Source organism: Phascolarctos cinereus, unplaced genomic scaffold (genome assembly GCF_003287225.1).
Source record: "Phascolarctos cinereus isolate Bilbo 61053 unplaced genomic scaffold, phaCin_HiC Scaffold_4;HRSCAF=312, whole genome shotgun sequence".
Taxonomy (NCBI): Eukaryota; Metazoa; Chordata; class Mammalia; order Diprotodontia; family Phascolarctidae; genus Phascolarctos; species Phascolarctos cinereus.
This window is the reverse complement of record NW_027555847.1, coordinates 220,430,306-220,447,420: the sequence shown is the minus strand read 5'-3', so window position 1 is coordinate 220,447,420 and position 17,115 is coordinate 220,430,306. Positions and strand designations below refer to the sequence as shown.

Sequence of the window (17,115 nt, the reverse complement as noted above, 5' to 3'; positions counted from 1 at the left end):
CTTTTAGGCCTTTGCACTTTGTACTACATCACACTGTTTATCCCTGTAAACTTCCCCTCTACAATGGATTGATGTATCATGAGAACAATCACACATAACAAGAAATCATGAAGATATTAGTTATCAAATGGAGCAGACCTAGGTTAAAGATAAAGAATTCAGGGACCAAAAGTTTAGTATGCAAGACTGTTAGAGCTGGAAAAGACCTTTAAGATTATGTGCTTCAGCCTACTGAATTTGCAGACGAGGAAATTGACTTGCCCAAGTTCAGTCACAGTCTAGGTACTGGAATTTTGTTGGTTTAGTAGTTCAGTCATGTCCAACTCTTTGTGACCCTGTGGACCATAACATGCCAGTGCTGTCTGCGGGATTTTCTTGGTAAAGATACTGGAATATGGTTCGACAATTCCTTTTCCAATGGATTAAGGCAAACAGAAGCTAAGTGACTTGCCCAGGGTCACACAGCTAATAAGTGTCTGAGGCAGAATTTGAACTCAGGTCTTCCTGACTTCAGGCTCAGTGCTCTATCCACTGGGCCGTCTAGCTGTTTCCACGTAGTGAAATAGCATCTACTAAAATCTAGGCGTCATTCCTATTTTCCAGTACTTGCCACTCATAGGGATAAATCCTTTGTCAGAGAGTGCAGGAAGGAATGACCAATTAAAGTGTTTTTTTTTTAAAAGAATCCTTCTAATTTTACAAGTAGAATAGACCTCACACGGTAGTTTTGTGAGTGCATTTGGATTTATTTTCAGACTATTAATGTCTGGCAGAGAATCAACACTAAATATTAATAATGGAAGAATGATCAGAAATGATGATAAACTCGGAAACTGCATCTCAGAAATGACAAGTCAATAGGTAAATGAGATTTTTATTTTCTCAGAACAATTTCAGGAACATGGACATTGCTTAGAGTGAGGCATACCTGTGTTACTGTTTTGAATTATAATTTCTCCTTCCTTCCTTCTTCCTTTCTTTGCACCTTCTTCCCTCCCTCTCTCCCTGTCCCTCTGTCCACATAGGGTATCATAACTTTATCTGCTGGTGTTCTGCCCAAAGCAATGTAAGTTTTGATGAAACTTTTTTTTTTCTTAAGGACTATAGCCTTAAACCTTTGTTGCTTTGACTCTTATTGATTGGCCAACAATAGGTCCCAGGCCAAGCCCCACTTGGCCATTGTTTGGGTCCTGATTGGCCCAGAGTGAATGTAAATAGCAGTTATTTCTTTTTTGCCCAGAAACCCTGAAGGTCTTCCCCTTCTGATTTTTTTTTTTAAGCTAGGTTAAGAGGCCATTCTTTGCCTTATTTCTTACCTATCCCTAATCATTGAAAGGGTGTTGCCTTAGTCAAACTGAGACTTGTTAAAGACCTTTAGCTTAAAAAAGCCAAGGTCTCCCACTGCATCCAGGACCATGTCCAGTTGCCCTGAAAGTGAGGCTGGTGACTTCACACAGCCCTTCCTCACTTAAATCCAATTCACTTGCCTGTCATGGTCCTCTTTGAGAATGAAGGACAAACAGCAATAACAACAATTTAAATTTTAATTTATAGTAGTTTTCTGAAAACCTAACTGCTTTTATGCATACTGGCCTATACAAATTTGTATGTCCTGTTATGTGAATCTTTAACCACTTGTGAGGGTGGTTAACAGTAGACTGAATGGAGTGGAAGTCCAGTTACTAGACTTAAAGTTGATCTCAGCGCCCTCCTTTGGGTCAGGTTCTTGTGGTGTGGGTCCATAATGTGACATCCTAGTTCATGATATGCCATGCCCTTTCCCTAGGTTTGGATTTATATTTTTAGTACTTCACAGTGTTCTTCCTTAGATTTTAGCTTTCCATTGAATTACATGCCCAAGCCTGGATTTCCTTGTTGAATGAGTTTAAAACATTCATTCATATCTCAGGTTTGTTGAATATTGTTCATGAATGGGTTTGGGTTTTTTTTGACATTACATTTAGAGCTATTATTTGCCTTTCACTTTGAATAATTAAAGTGATCAGTTTTTCCAAAATGGAAAATGAACAAGGAGTGAAAATTATGGCATTTGTTTTAAATGTTCTGAGAGCTTTTTTTAGCTCAAACAGTTCAAAGAGGGCATCTTACTAATCAGAGGAATATTCTAGCATCCCTGGGGTAGTCACACTGGTTTAATAAGAACTCAGGCCGCTTTGAAGTCCTTTTAATCCTTCCTGAGCTAAGTGAGCGAGTTTGAAGGCAGCAACTGTAAATTTGAAATTTCTTCATTTTATTTACATGTGTCTGGGGATCCATATAATTCGTTTTTCTGAAGCACTTAAGCTGAGTTCTGGGCTTTTGGACATTTGCTCGAGAATGGGGCTTTGATTAGAAACTTAACTCTACTCCCTGGCACCAAAACTTGCCAAGCCCATTGTAATCAGAGGTTATGTATGACACATATGGCACTTGTTTTTAATGGCAAGAGTATGGGAGATTCTCTTTGGCTGTATTCAAATCTTCTAAAGTATTGAACACCAATTCTTCTTCCAGATTAAGCTTCCTAAATGGATACCTCTCATGATGTCATTCCCCTGATTAAATGTCCTCAGTGTTCCCAATTACCTAAAATATAGAGTTCATATGTCTTACTCAAAAACATTTAAAGCCCTTCACCACTTTACACTACACTAACTTTCAAGAGAAAGTAGACTACTTTCAATCCCTAGAAGACTTCCTACCCTTTCTGCTCTCTACTCTCATTGTATTTTGCTTATCTTGTTCCGTATTTCTAGCTTATTATTCCTGACTCATTGTCCCCCTTGAAACCTACCCATATTAGGTACCAGATCTATGGAGAGGAAAAAAGACTTGAGATAACACCTACAACTACATTGTTTAGAATCATAGCAAGAAAAATGGTGTGTGTGTGTGTGTTTTGTGTGTGTGTGTGTGTGTGTGTGTGTATATATATATATATATATATATATATATATATATACATACATATTTACATATATATATATATACATACATATATATATATACATACATATATATATATACACTATTGAAATGGAGGTAGCTGAAAGATGTATTTAAGGAAGTGAACATGAAACTTGACTAAGTAGGAATGATAAAAAACTCGGGGAATCATTGGATTTCCAGATAAATAGAGTGGCTTGGTAAGAATGAGAAAATGCAGTATAAGGTAAGCCTTTTGAAGACAGCAACTATATTTTGTTTTCATTTTTATACCCTCAGTACTTAGCAGAGTACCTTATACATAGTAAGCATTTAATAGACTATAATGCCATATACTTTTTTGTAGAATTAAACAAACCTTCAAGCAATATTTTTTAAAATGGCAAAGCTAGAAAAGGACCTCTGTGGTAGAAGTAATATTTGTTAAGGTATTTGCTACATTGGATAGGCTAATTTTTCCTAAATTGCAAGGAAGATATCCCTAAGACTTGTTTGGACAAGGAGACTGGGGTGCCAGCTACTGATAAAGCTTTCTGGTCATTTAAGGCCAAAAGATCCAAGTCCAGTGGATTGGAAGCCCCTCAGACTTGATGAATAATGCAATTCCATTCAAGCCAACTTCTGACCAGACAGGTTTTTTTTTTCCTGAGGCAGTCAGGGTTAAGTGACTTGCCCAGGGTCACACAACCAGTAAGTGTCAAGTGTCTGAGGCTGGATTTGAAGTCAGGTCCTCCTGATAGATAGATATTTAGATTGAGCTGGAGCTCTATCCACTTCTGCCACCTACCTGCCCCACAGACATGTTTCTCTATGAATAAAGTTTCATTTGCTTGAATCAGTTCTGTATCCTTGCTGAATATCCTTTCTATTCCATTGTTAAGCAGATTTCCCTGTTATTAAATGTTAGATTGTCAACGAGCATTTCATTTCGTTCTAATACTGAGCCTAAACCACTGGAATCAGGCCTGCCCCATAACAAGTTCAGGTTTCTGTACACAAAAGCAACAGTGATAGAGTACTGAACTGACCAGACAATTTCAGAATTATTATAGTTAGAGAAAAATACAAAGAAATGAAGAGTTGGACTATCATGTTTCAAGAAATCATGCAAAAAAGATTCTCCAGAAACATTAAAAATGAAGTCAGAATGAATCACTATGATGCCAGCAAAGGAGATCTCCAAATTGAACTCAACTAAAAGTACAATCACATGTTCTAAGCATCATAGTGATAGACCTAGAAGGGATCTCAAAGGCCATTGTGTCCAACCTTTTCATTTTACAGGTGAAAAAACTGAGGCTTAGTGATGAAAAAAATGAAGCTATTTTAAGGATGAGGCGACTTGGGTGTATTTTTAGCCAGCAGGTTATGAGAGAGCTTAAAAGTAGGGAGTATGGTCTTTATGATTGATAGTCAGACTGTTCTCTTAGTAGTTGTGCTTTGTTCAAAGGTTTGGTCTGGGTGTTTCTTGAGTGGTATTTGCTGTGTCAAAGCACAGTGTTCAGTCATGCATAAAAATACATATAAATAATACATAACTATTTGTGGTACTGTGAATTGGTTCAGCTCTAAGGAATGAGATTCTTAAGAGGTATCTTCTGCCCCACCCTTTCTTCCATGATTTGCATAATTTTCTTCTGGAGTAACCCAGTCATAGGAAATAGTAGGTTCTTCACTGTTTCTCCTGCAGTGTATTCCTTTCCCAATTCTATACTCCACCCCCCCTCCTTACTAGCAACAAAACAGTCTTTGGCCTCTTGGTGGGTGCCTTGGCATGGGCTTCCTGGTGATGTCATTATCTCCTGCCTATACTTGGAGCTCGTCTTTTCTTTTCCTGATAAACTTGCTTGTTTTAGACTTCTTGAAGAGCACTGAGGTATACTTTCTGTTCAACTTAGTCTTCCTGTACAGTGACCTCCCAGGACCTAGTTCCACCCACCATTGACACCAGCGTCAGGCCAACACTGAGATCAAGGCTGTTTTTTTGGCTGTCCACTATGTCCCTTCCTCGAGTGCCTGCAAGCTTCTTGCAGTCTTCTGTTTAGCCTTGGAGTGGATGAAGGAGTGTACTGGTGGTTCCCTTTGGTTTTATTGATTCTCCATTCATCTGGTGCCCATTTAAATCTTTTGGGGTGCTGGTCAGGGGAGCTGGGTTCTGTTAGGACCTCTCATGTCATTATCATAAGCAAAAGTCCCTAATAGACTTTTGATTAGTCTGTACCAAACTTTTTCCCCCCCTGCTTGGGAGTTAAAGAATTAAGCCTCTCAAGAGGTTCCCATTGGAAGGCAGGATTATAGTTCTTATTTGTCCAACTAAGGTCCTATCCTAGACTGTCTCGGGCTTCTCTCATAAAACCTGTAGGTTTTTTTTTTATCTTTGGAAAAGTAATAACTGAGAGAAGAGTTTGTGGTTTCTTTTGTTGGTCTCCTTAGTTTGTAGGTGATTGTTGTTTCATCTATTTAAAAAAGGAGTCGTCTGAATCTCATCTCTGTCTGTCCCAATGAAACCGGCACTTTTTGCTTTAGCCAAGAGCAGTGGCATCTGCTATTAACGATCTCAGAATAGTTGCTGCTTGTGTTGAAACTGGCTTTAACTCAAAATGAATCACTGGGTTTGACTCTCTACAAGTCCTTTCCTGTTCTCTACGCAGCTGAGTTTGAGTCAAATTCAGCTGCTGCCTGAACATTTCTTTTCTTTTTAAACCTGTAAGTTTGAGTTAAAAGCCTTTGAAGCGCAAGCCAAAGTTTTAGCAGCAGATGTCCCAGCTTGGACCATAGATTAGAACTGTCACTTTCCTGTCGCTTTTGGAGTTTTAGGGTTCCAAGGCCCTGTATTTTCACATTTTAATTTACACTGTAGAAGTTTTTGAATGGACTAATCTTTCTGCATGTGGTCTTGTTTTATCTTGAGATTATAGCAATTTTTGGCATTTCTCTTTAAAGCAGTTAAAAGCATTTGTTGTGTTTGTCCTTCGTTCTCGAAGAGGGGACCCTGACATCCGGGAGATGATGACATGACTTGCAGCTGACTTTGTCTTTTTTTTCCCCCGAGAATGACCTTTCAAAATTATATACGCAAATTGGCATAGCATGTACAACACGATAGATCTTTAGGTTGTCCAGGGTCCAGTAAAATGTTAGTCACTGATGGTCAGTATCATCACTGAAGCGAGATCCATAAATATAATGTGGTCCAACTTGATGAAGCTGATGTCCTTCCCATATTGCCGGAAGCACTGGCAGCGCATGTTCAGGCTGTACTTGTGGATCAGGCCATGCCGGTTCGAACAGACATCGCATGACTGAGACCCCTGGCTGAATTTTCGAGGGTGGCTCCAGTAGAGCTGCTGGTGACCCATGGCACCACTAGCAAAGACAAAAGCTGACTTTGTTTTGCGTGAGGGAGGGCTTTGCAAGGTCACCAGCCTCACTTTCTCCAGAGCCATCCGATCCAGTGGCCGGATATTCATCAGGACAACTGCAGATGGGAGATGCAATGGGAGACCCTGGCCCTTTTGAGCTAAGGTCTTTTCAGGCTCTCACTTTGGGTGAAGTAACACCCGTTCAGTGAATAGGCCTCTATAAGAAGTGAGTCAAGGGATGGTCCCTTTAATTTAAAAAAAAAAAGAATCAAACTGGGAGGGGAAGAACCTCAGAGTTGCTGGCTAGAAAACAGTTAATGTTTACATTCACTGTAAGGCAAGGGGGCCCCCCAAAATAGCCATTAAGTGGTGTTATCGTCCTATCTACAAGCTCCAGTGTGAATTGGGTTTAAGGCTGGGTCTTTGAGAGAGAAATCTAGCCAAGTTAAGTAGACAATCCTTTAAGTCACTCCTATTTTTCACCTCGGTAAATATGCCTCAAAGAGCAGCGTGTGAGGTTTTGGAAAGATAAATACTCTTCCTTCTAGTTGGAAGCTTTTAGGTTTCTAGTCTTGGGTTTGTCATGTGATAGAGGCCCATTGCTTCTCAGTCTTCATTTTCTGTGCTGAACTTGACTGTCTGTGGGCTCTATTCTTCTAAAAAACTATTAGAGTACATACTTTTGATCAGTGAGGGAGTAGGACAGATTGAGAGCAGGTGAGTCTGGTGTCCAGATTTTGCTTTCTGGGGAACTACTTTCTGCTGTTTTAAAATTGAATCTCTTGCCCCATCCTTTCCTCTTTTAATCCTCCACCCCCATAAAAAAAGAAAATCCTCGTTTAAGATTAATTCATTTTTTGGATCTTGGCTAGAAAAGCATGTGCTACTTTGGAAAACCACATTTTTTGCCCATTTTTCTTACTTGATGAATAAGAAGGGAAGAGAAAGGGGAAACTACTATTGGTTTAGATTTGAAGTCTGTAGTTAGAATCACCATCTTGAGAGTGATGCCATAGATTTCTCTTTGGTCTAGAGAATCTTATTGACCATGACCTTGATAGAGACTGTTGTTGGCCTTCATTGAAATAAGATGAGATTGCTTTGAGCAATGGGATTTGGTCCAAATTTAGTAGTATGTATTATATATATGTCTGTGAAGTAGAGAGACTGGCATCCCTCTCACCTTCCCTCCAACTCTCCGCATCATTCCAAGAAAGACTAGACCTTACAAGAAACATTTATTAACCTCCTGCTGTCTAAAGAGCATTGTGATAAATGTTTGGAGTGATAAAAAAATGAGATAAGATTTGGTTCCTCCCTCAAGGAGCTTAGAGCTTAGTATGTATTTAAGATGCAGAGTATTACATAGTCTACTACATAGTTAGGAAACTCAATGCGATATGAGGTCTGAGGGGCAGCCTTGATACTAAATGGAGGCCTGGGGATGGGGATCAGCAAAGTCTCATGGAGAAGATGACATTTTAGTTGGGCTTTAAAACATGTAGAGAAATTTAACAAGTAAAGGGAGGCAAGGAGAGCAGGCTTTCCAGAGACAGGGAATAGCCTTACTTAACAAAAGTACTATATAGGCGGTAGAATGTAATATATATTTTGGTATCAGATAATTGTCTAGTTTGGCTTAATCTTATAGTCTGTGAAGAGCACCATTTCAAGAAAAGGCCATACATAATGCTGTGGTGGCACCAGGTTGTTCAGGGCCTTGCATGCTAGGCAGAAAAGTTTTACTTAGTGCAATGCACAGGGAGACACTAATGATTTTTGAGGAGAGAAATAATGTGATGAATTCTGTGCATAAGAAAAATTATTTTGTAGCAGTACAAAAGATGGTTTGGAAAGGGTAAGTGTGGAGGTAGGCAATTCTTATACTCTAGTTGGGTTGTAATCACAGTCAAAAGTATTCTTTCTATCAGAGCATTTATTATGGGAGTCCATAAACTTATTCATGTACTTTATTACCATTACTCAGGACTAGAGCCTGAACTATGAATAGCTAATTTAGGCAACTAACTATGTGTAAAATGCCAGGGTTTGCAATGAAGGTCACTTTTTAATAGTGCTTTTTACAAATATACTTTTTAATGTCAAAATATTCCACAGTAGGTAGATAATTATTTTTAACTCCATTCAACAAACATTTATTAAAATGTTGAAGATGTAGGGCCTTTTAGTAAAGTCCTATTCACATCTTGTCATGAACTTGATTATGGATTTCAAAGGCTGTGGGAGTAAAATATAAGCTTTTATAAGTCCTCTCAAGGTGGGAAACTTTTGACTATGGGCTCAATAATGACATTTTTTTTTTGAGGACCAGCCTAGCTAAGTGCACAGAGTGCCTCATTATGAGAAATGATAAATTTCTTTTTGTCCACAGAAACTCATGATATATCCGGATGAGTCATAGAGGGCTTGGGATTAGAGTTAGTACAGGAAATGAAATTTCAGTTTCTTACAGTGTTTATTTGTACAAGGCACCATGCCAGGTGTTGGTATACAAATATGAGATAACATACTGCCCGTGGACCCAGGTAATGACTTTTCTCAGTCTTCATCCTTCTTAATTTTTCTTTTGCAGTTGACACTGTTGACTATCCTCTCCTGGATACTCTTATTTTCTCTGGATTTTCATGACATTGTTCTCTACTGTTTCTCATCCTACCCATCTTACTATTCCTTCTCTGTTTCCGTTGTTGGTTCATTTTCCATATTATGGCCTCTAACTATGAGTGTAATCTTTCGTGGATTTTCTTCTCTCTGTAGTCCCTTTTTTGGTGACCCTATCATTTCCCATGATTTTATTTATCATCTCTATGCGAAAGACTCAGAGTTTTATATATATCCAACTCCAGATCTTCTTCTGAGCTTCAGTCTCTCCTCATCAGATGCCTATTGGATGTTTCTAATTGGAAGTCCCAGAGAGACCTCAAACCTAGCAAATTTTGAGATCCAAGTCTAGAATAAAGTAAAGGTCCAGAATAAAACTCATTATCTTTTCCCCCAAACTAACCCCTCTTCTAATCATCCCTGTTGTTGAGGGCCTCATCTTTATTCTGGTCTTCCAGAATTGTAATGTCAGCATTATTCTCAACTCTTCCATCTCTCTTATTCCACTTATGAAATCAGTTGCCTCATTGTGCCATTTCTTCCTTCACAATGTCTCTTAAATCTGACCCTTTCTCTCTCTTCACAGAGCTACCATCTTTCTTCAGATACTCATCACTTCTCACTTTGTTTATTTCAGTGGCTTTGTAATTAGGTTAATTGGAGAGGTTCTCTGCCTCAAGTCTACCCCCCCACCCCCCCCCCCAAGATGGGAAATTGAAATTTAAACTATAGATCTGACTGCATGTCACTTTGCACCTGAATAGAATGTAGTGGCTTTTTATTGCCTCTAGGATCAAATATAAACTCCTGTTTAGATTTTTAAGCCTCTGTCTTTCTAGCCTAGTTTGTCACTCTTGTTTCTACAAACTGATCTGTAATACATGCCTTCCTGACTTCTTCTTCATTTGTTATGGTTTAGTTGTTCAGTTGTGTCCCAACTCTTGGTGACCCTGTGTGCCATAGCACATCAGTGCTGTCCATGGGCTTTTCTTGGCAAAGATACTGGGATGGTCTGCTATTATCTTCTCTAGTGGATTAAGGCAAACAGAGATTAAGTTACTTGCCCAGGGTCATGAAGCTAGTAAGTGTCTGAGGCAAAATTTGAACTTGGGTCTGACTGTAGGCCCAGTGCTCTATCCATGGAGCCACCTAGCTGACTACTGAAGCTGCCTCTTCCTCATAGAATTTCTCTTCCTTTAAGAAAGCGGAAACACTACCTTCTACATAAGACCGTAATACTATCAACTTTACTTACTGTCAGCTGCTATCACCCTCCCCCCTTATGTTATATTTGTCTATTTATTTTAAATTTTATATTTATTTTAAATATTTTGTATTTTTTTGTATTTCTTTTAAATGTTTTTTCATACCTTTTGTTTTTATATCACATACATTTTCTGATGTTGTCCTTTTCCCCGCCCTTAGTGAGCCATCCCTGTTACAAAGAATAAAAAGAGAGATGGAAAAAAAAAGCTAAGTAAAAATAGCTAACATCTTGATGTTGTATGCTGTGTCCCACACCCAGAGCCCCACATCTCTGCAGAGAAGTAGGGGAAGCTGTCTTCTGACATATCTCGTCTTTGTGAACATGCTTGTTCATTTTAATGTCATTTCATGGGGTCTTGATTTTGTTGTTGTCATTGTGCATTGTCTTCCTGATTCTGCTTACTTCACCTTGTGTCAGTTCATGTAAGTCTTTCCATTTTTCTCTGTTTTCCTTATAGTCATTATTTCTTACAGTACAGTAATATAGTCATTACATTCATTTACTACGATTTTATTAGCCATTCCTGAATTGATGGGTAGCTATTTTGTTTCTAGTTCTTTGATACCACCAAAAACACTGTCATAAATATTTTAATATATGGGTTCTTTTTATCATTAACTTCCTTGGGGTATATCCTTAGCATTGGAATCTGTACATCAGAGAATATGGACATTTATTCATTTTGTTTGCATATTTTCACTTTCCAGAATGTTTGGATCACTTCATAGTTCTTCCAGTGATGCATTCATGGTTCTTATTTTTCTGTACCTCCTTCAGCATTGACAGTTGACATTTTTTGCCATCTTTTCCACTTTTCTGGGTGTAAGATAAAGCCTTAAGGTTATTTTGCTTTTTATTTTTCCTATTAGTAGTTTGTAACATTCTTTCTTATTTTTGTTAATAGTTTGTAATTGATGTTTTGAGGATGGTTTGTTAATTTCCTTTGACTATTAGGGATTGGATTTTGTGCTGATATATTTCTGTTGTTTACCAGATATATATAGCCCTTTTGAGGTATTTGCTAGAAAGATTTTCTTGAAGGTTTTTATCTCAAAGTTTTTTTCTTTTTAAATTAATTAATTCATTTTTAGTTTTCAACATTGCCTTCCATAAGCTTTTGAGTTTTAAATTTTCTCTCCCTCCCTTTTGTTCTCCCTCCCTGAGATGGAGTGCAATCTGATGAAAGTCTACGTATACATTCCTATTAAACATTTTCACATTAATCATCTTGTAAAGAAGAATTAGAACCAATAGGAGGAACCACAAGAAAGAAGAAACAAAACAAAACAAAAGAAAAAAAAAGAGCTAATAGTATGTTTCTATCTGCATTTAGACTCCATAGTTCTTTTTTTGGATGTGGATAGCATTTTCCATCATGAGACTTTTGGAGATGTCTTAGATCCTTGCATTGCTGAGAAGGGCTAAGTCTGTCACATTGCACAACATGTATGTTACTGTGTACAACATTCTCCTGGTTCTGCTCATTTCACTCAGCATCAGCCCATACAAGTCTTTCTAGGTTTTTCTGAAGTCAACCTGCTCATTATTTCTTATAGCACAATAGTATTCCATTACATTTATATACCACAACTTGTTCAGCCATTCCCCAATTGATGGGTATCCCTTCAACTTCCAATTCTTTGCCACCACAGAAAGAACTGCTATAAATATTTTTGTACATATGGGTCCTTTTCCCGCTTTTATGATCTCTTTGGGATACAGCCCTAAAAGTGTTATTGCTGGGTCAAAGGGCATGCATTGCTCTCCAAAATGATTGGATCAGTTTTCAACTCCACCAAAGGCATTAATGTTCCAATTTTCCCACTTCTTCTCCAACTTTTATCAGTTTTCTGTTTTGTCACGTTAGCCAGTCTGATAGGTGTGATGTGGTACCTCAAAGTCATTTTGATTTGCGTGCTAGAAAGATTTCTATCCACTTGACTGTTATCTTCTAGTTTTTTATTTTGTTTATGTAAAAGATTTTTGATTTTATGTGATCAGAATTGTCTACTTTATCTTTTGTAATCACTTCTAAGAATTTATCCCTACCCATAGTTTTGAAAGGTAGATGATCTGTTTATCTTCTGTTTTTTATGGTATGAACTTAAATATTCAGATCACACATCCTTTTTTTTTAATTTATTGTGGAATATGGTCTCAATGTTGATCTAAACCTAATTTCTCACATATTGCTTTCCAATTTTGCTGGCAATCTTTGTGAAATAGGGAATTCTTCCATAGTAATTTCCATTTTCAAGTTCATCAAACAGTTGATTATTTAGTTCAGTTATTTCTTATTCTTCTCTGTCTAATTGGTTTCAATGAAAACTTTCTTATTTTTTAACTAGTGCCAAATAGTTTTGATAATTACTACTTTAGGATATAATCTGAGGTCTGGAAATATTGTTCCCCCTTCCTTCTTGTCTTTTTTGATGATTTCCCTATATAATCTTGGTATTTCATTCTTCCAAGTGAATTTTGTTCTTGTTTTGCTTAGTTTTATGTTGTATGGCTTTGGTAGTTTTAGTGACATAGCACTGTGTCTGTAAATGAGCTTCATTTGTGTTGTCATTATTATCATATTATCTTGGCTTAGCCCTTAGCACTGATTATTTTCTCCAGTTGTTTTAGATTGTCCTTTGTTTCTTTAACTAGTGTTTTGTAATTATTTCTATGCAGGTATAGAGTGTGCTTTAGTATATTGACTCCCAGATATTTTATATGTTTTGTAGTAATTTTGACTGGAACTTCCCTTTTATTGCTTCTTGTATTTTGTTAATCCTATATAAAGTACTATTGGTTTTTCTGCATTTATTTTGTAAGTTACAATCTATTTATTCATTCATTTATTTATTTTTTTGGTGAGGCAGTCGGGGTTAAGTGATTTGCCCAGGGTCACACAGCTACTAAGTGTCAAGTATCTGAGGTCAGATTTGAACTCAGATCCTCCTGACTCCAAGGCCAGAGCTCTATCCATTGTGCCACCTAGCTGCCCCTAAGTTACAACTTATTGAAGCTGTTAAATGTCTCAATTTATCTTCTGACTCCTTAGGATTTTAACTGTAAAGCACTTAGCATAATGTGTGGCACATAGTAAGTGATGTATAAATACTAGCTGTTATTCTTATTATTATACTCCATGTTATGTCATCAACAGGAAAATTTCCTTCCCTCTATCTTTATGCTTCTAATTGCTTTCCTTTGCCTTACCCTTATTGCCAGGTAATGGTGATAAAAGGGGACATCCTTGCTTTACTTGTGAATTTACTAGGAAAGTTTCTATTATTAAATAATTTAATATAATATAAGCTTTTGGTTTCAGACACATCCTTTTTTGATATTAAAACAATTCCTGTATGCCTGTACTTGATAGTTTTTTTTTAATCATGAATGAATGTACTTTTTTAAAGGATTTTTTTTCTTTATCTCAATACAATTATATGCTTTTGAGTATTTTCATTATTTTCTTAATGGTGATTCATCCTTTCATAAATGATGCATTTGCAACTTGATGATAATGAGTGATTTTTTAAAGATAAATTTTGTAACACTTTTGCTGGGATTTTATTGAACAATTTTTGTATTTATAGTCATTAATGGTATTGGTCTGTATCTTACTTTGTTTTATTTATCCTTCCTGTATAAGTAGTAAAGCTACATTTGTCTTATAACGCTTTGGTAGAGTGTGTTATTTCTTAGTTTTTAAGAACAATGTATATATCGTGAAATAATTTATAGACATATTCTATAAAAGTTTGATCAAGTTATCCTGCAAATGTCTTGTTCTCCCCCCCGCCTTTAGTAGTTCCTTTACAAGTAGTTCATTTTCTTCTCTAAGACTGGATTATTTTAGATCTACTTTGATGTTCTGTTAATTTGTATGTTTTCATAGGTTTTTCTTGACATATCACCATATTGTACGTTCTGATGTTTCTTTTTATTTCTCTTGGGTTTGTTGTGATTTTACTTTTTTCATTTTGTTAATTTGATTTTCATCTCTTTATAAAATTAGATTTCTATTATACTTTTCAAAGAACCAGCTTTTAGTTTTGATTATCATTTCTGTAGTCTTTTTGGCTTCAAATTTATAATTTCTCTGATTTTTGAGTTTTTTTTCTTTTGTACTTAATTGTGGTTTAATGTTTATTTGTTATCTTCCTAATTTTAAAAATTGCATATTTAATTTATTCTTTTATGTTATTTCATGTTGTTAGGGATGTGTTTCTTCTGTGCACTGCTTTAACTTTTCCTAGAAAATTTGGAATGTTATTATACCATTTTAATTTTCTTTTTCATAACTATTATTGCTATGATTTATTCTGTGATTCACTTATTGTTCAGGATTTTACTTTTGTCTCCATTTATATCTGTTTCTTTTCTTGTTCTTCTGGCATTGACTACTGTTTTTATTGTATTATGTTTTTTGAAGGATGTATTTGGTATTTATGTTTTTTACATTATTTTTGAAAATTCTTTGTGCCCTAATATATTGACTTATTTCTTTAAAGGTGCCATATGGCACAGAGAAAGATGTATATTCTCCAGTGGTCCCTTTGAAGTCTAAATTCTCCAGCAGTTTGTTCAGTTGTGTATTTTCTTTTTCACTTATCTTCCTATTAGATTTTTTGAACTCTGAGAGAGGTACTGGATAGCCCCTGGAATTTTTTGGGCAAAGGATTGCCATGGTCAGAGCAGTGGATTAAGAAGATTATGATTGCATTCAGTATTAATAACTTTACACTTTGAGATCTTCTAGCCTTTTGACTTGTCATAATGTTGCTTGTGGTATCACCCCTTGACCTATAGACTAGGCTGTGAAAGTATTCATCTTATGTGGGATGGAGCACTTTCCATAATGCTAGGAACATAGCTAAGGAAGTGAAGACTTTACAGATGAATTTCACCTGCTGATTTTCTTTTGTTTAGGTAGGTAAAACTCTTCCAAAGTGAGGCTTTACTTTATACTTATGCTAGACATAGAAAAACTTCATAAAATTTCAGGATAGAGTAGAGCTGTGTGACTTTGGGGAAGTCACTTAATTTCTGTTTGCTTTAGTTTCCTAATTTGTAAAGGGGGTGTAATAATAGCACTTACCTGTAGATTGTTGTAAGGATAAAATGATATATTATTTATAAAGCCCTTTTCAAAACCTAAAGCGCTGTGTAAATGGTGGCTATTACTATTATTATTAATTATAATTTATGTGTGCAAGTAGTTATAAGAATCCTTAACATGTACAGAAGTTCCCATGTTAATTTATGGGTAAGCTATTTAAACCTTTAATGGATTTGGTCTTCTAATGGTCATCTGTTGGACTTTAATCTGCTGTCCCAATACAGTACAAAATATATGAATAATTTTTATTGGGAAATATTTTATGAGCTGGAAATTTTAAAAAAACCTGCATTAGTTATTGTAGTGAATATAAACTACAATCCCATGCATTGCCATCATTTGAAGAAGTAAGTTATTTTTAAGTTTTGTCAACACAGGTACTAATTTGTACAAACTATTAATGTCAGATAATTAAGGGAACACTGTTTTCAGTGTTTCTGTGATCAGCTGATTTAGTGTTACTGGTTAGCTAATCTAAGTAATACTCAATAAAATAAAATAAATAAAATAGTACTAAAATAGAGTGGGCAGGAAATAAAAATGCCTATTTTTGGCTCTCAAAATAAGCATGGAATTTTTTTCACAAACCTCTATAGAAGTTCAGAGGAGGTAGATGTGAAATTGGGATTGGATTGTATTTACTCAAAAATATTGATTTCAGAATTATTTATAAGGTAGGTGAAGAGAACCATTCTTTTGTTTAGTATCAGTAAGAGCTTCACCTAACTGAAAATAATTTAAAATTGGGCATTGCTGGCATCTCATGTCCCCTGGGATTAAGAACAATTGGGAGGGGTCAAATTGAGTCTCACAGCTCTCTTTTATAAACCACAGGCATGGGTGGCTGGTTCTCAGTCAGCTGGAGACAGTCTTTGAATGAAACTCAGTCAGTTTAGCCCCAGCATGCACAGGTACCACAGGAGCAGGTGTCTCAAACAATGATCCATGCCTTGGAATCTCACCAGGATATTGAAAAACTGTTTATATTGATCATTGATTTCCCTGGTTGCTCTCTACCCTGAATGATTTAAGATCTGTGGTTGAGATGCAACATTCTAATCGAAACATACTTTTGAACATGTTGCTGAATACCAGCTTGAATGGTGCATTGATTTTGATGATATGCCCAATGATTTTGTGGCTAATAAAGCAAGAAAATTTGTATTGTAATCATGATTGGATTAATAATTATGCCTGTAGATAAATTTACTTGGTTTTATTGTGCTTTTGAGGCCACAGAAATGTTGAAATGATCTCTTTTAAGAGATAAAATTATGTTCAAAATTGCTTGGGTAAATGTGTATACTTTTAAAACTTGCTTAGGATATATAAAGGTTTTGTTGCTGATCTGCTCAAAATATGTTTGACGTTCCTTCAGGGAGTCATTTACAAGCTAGGTAGGAAAATGTCATTATTTATCATTTAAAAGTATAAAATGATATTAAGAATTTCCATTTCTAGAACACGGTAGTTCATTTTTGAAAGTCGAGAGGTTATTAATAAAGAATATAAATGGAATTAAACAAAAACCTGATATTTCGTCATGTAGTGGATAAATGATTTTTTAATTTCTAATTTTCTTGGGTTGATTATAGGATCATAGAGTTAGATTTGAAATCTTTTTTGATTAAATTTCGTAACCATGTATTAAGCTCCCACTTTGTTCAGAGTATTGTGTGTGGAGGTGTCTATGAGTGTGTGTGTGTGTGTGTGTATACATTCAAATGTATATATGCAAAAATGTGTGAAATATGTGTGTATATATGCATATACAGAATTGATTATGAGAGGTACAAATAGCA

At 36.1% G+C, this 17,115-nt stretch overlaps 1 protein-coding gene and 1 pseudogene across 3 annotated transcripts in view; one reads left to right on the top strand and one right to left on the bottom strand.

Annotated features, from left to right (window-relative positions):
• MAD1L1 (mitotic arrest deficient 1 like 1) overlaps window positions 1-17,115 on the top strand; it is an 860,690-nt gene that overhangs the window by 105,905 nt on the left and 737,670 nt on the right. The window lies entirely within an intron of this gene.
• On the bottom strand, window positions 6,084-6,305 carry LOC110200111 (small ribosomal subunit protein uS14 pseudogene; annotated as a pseudogene).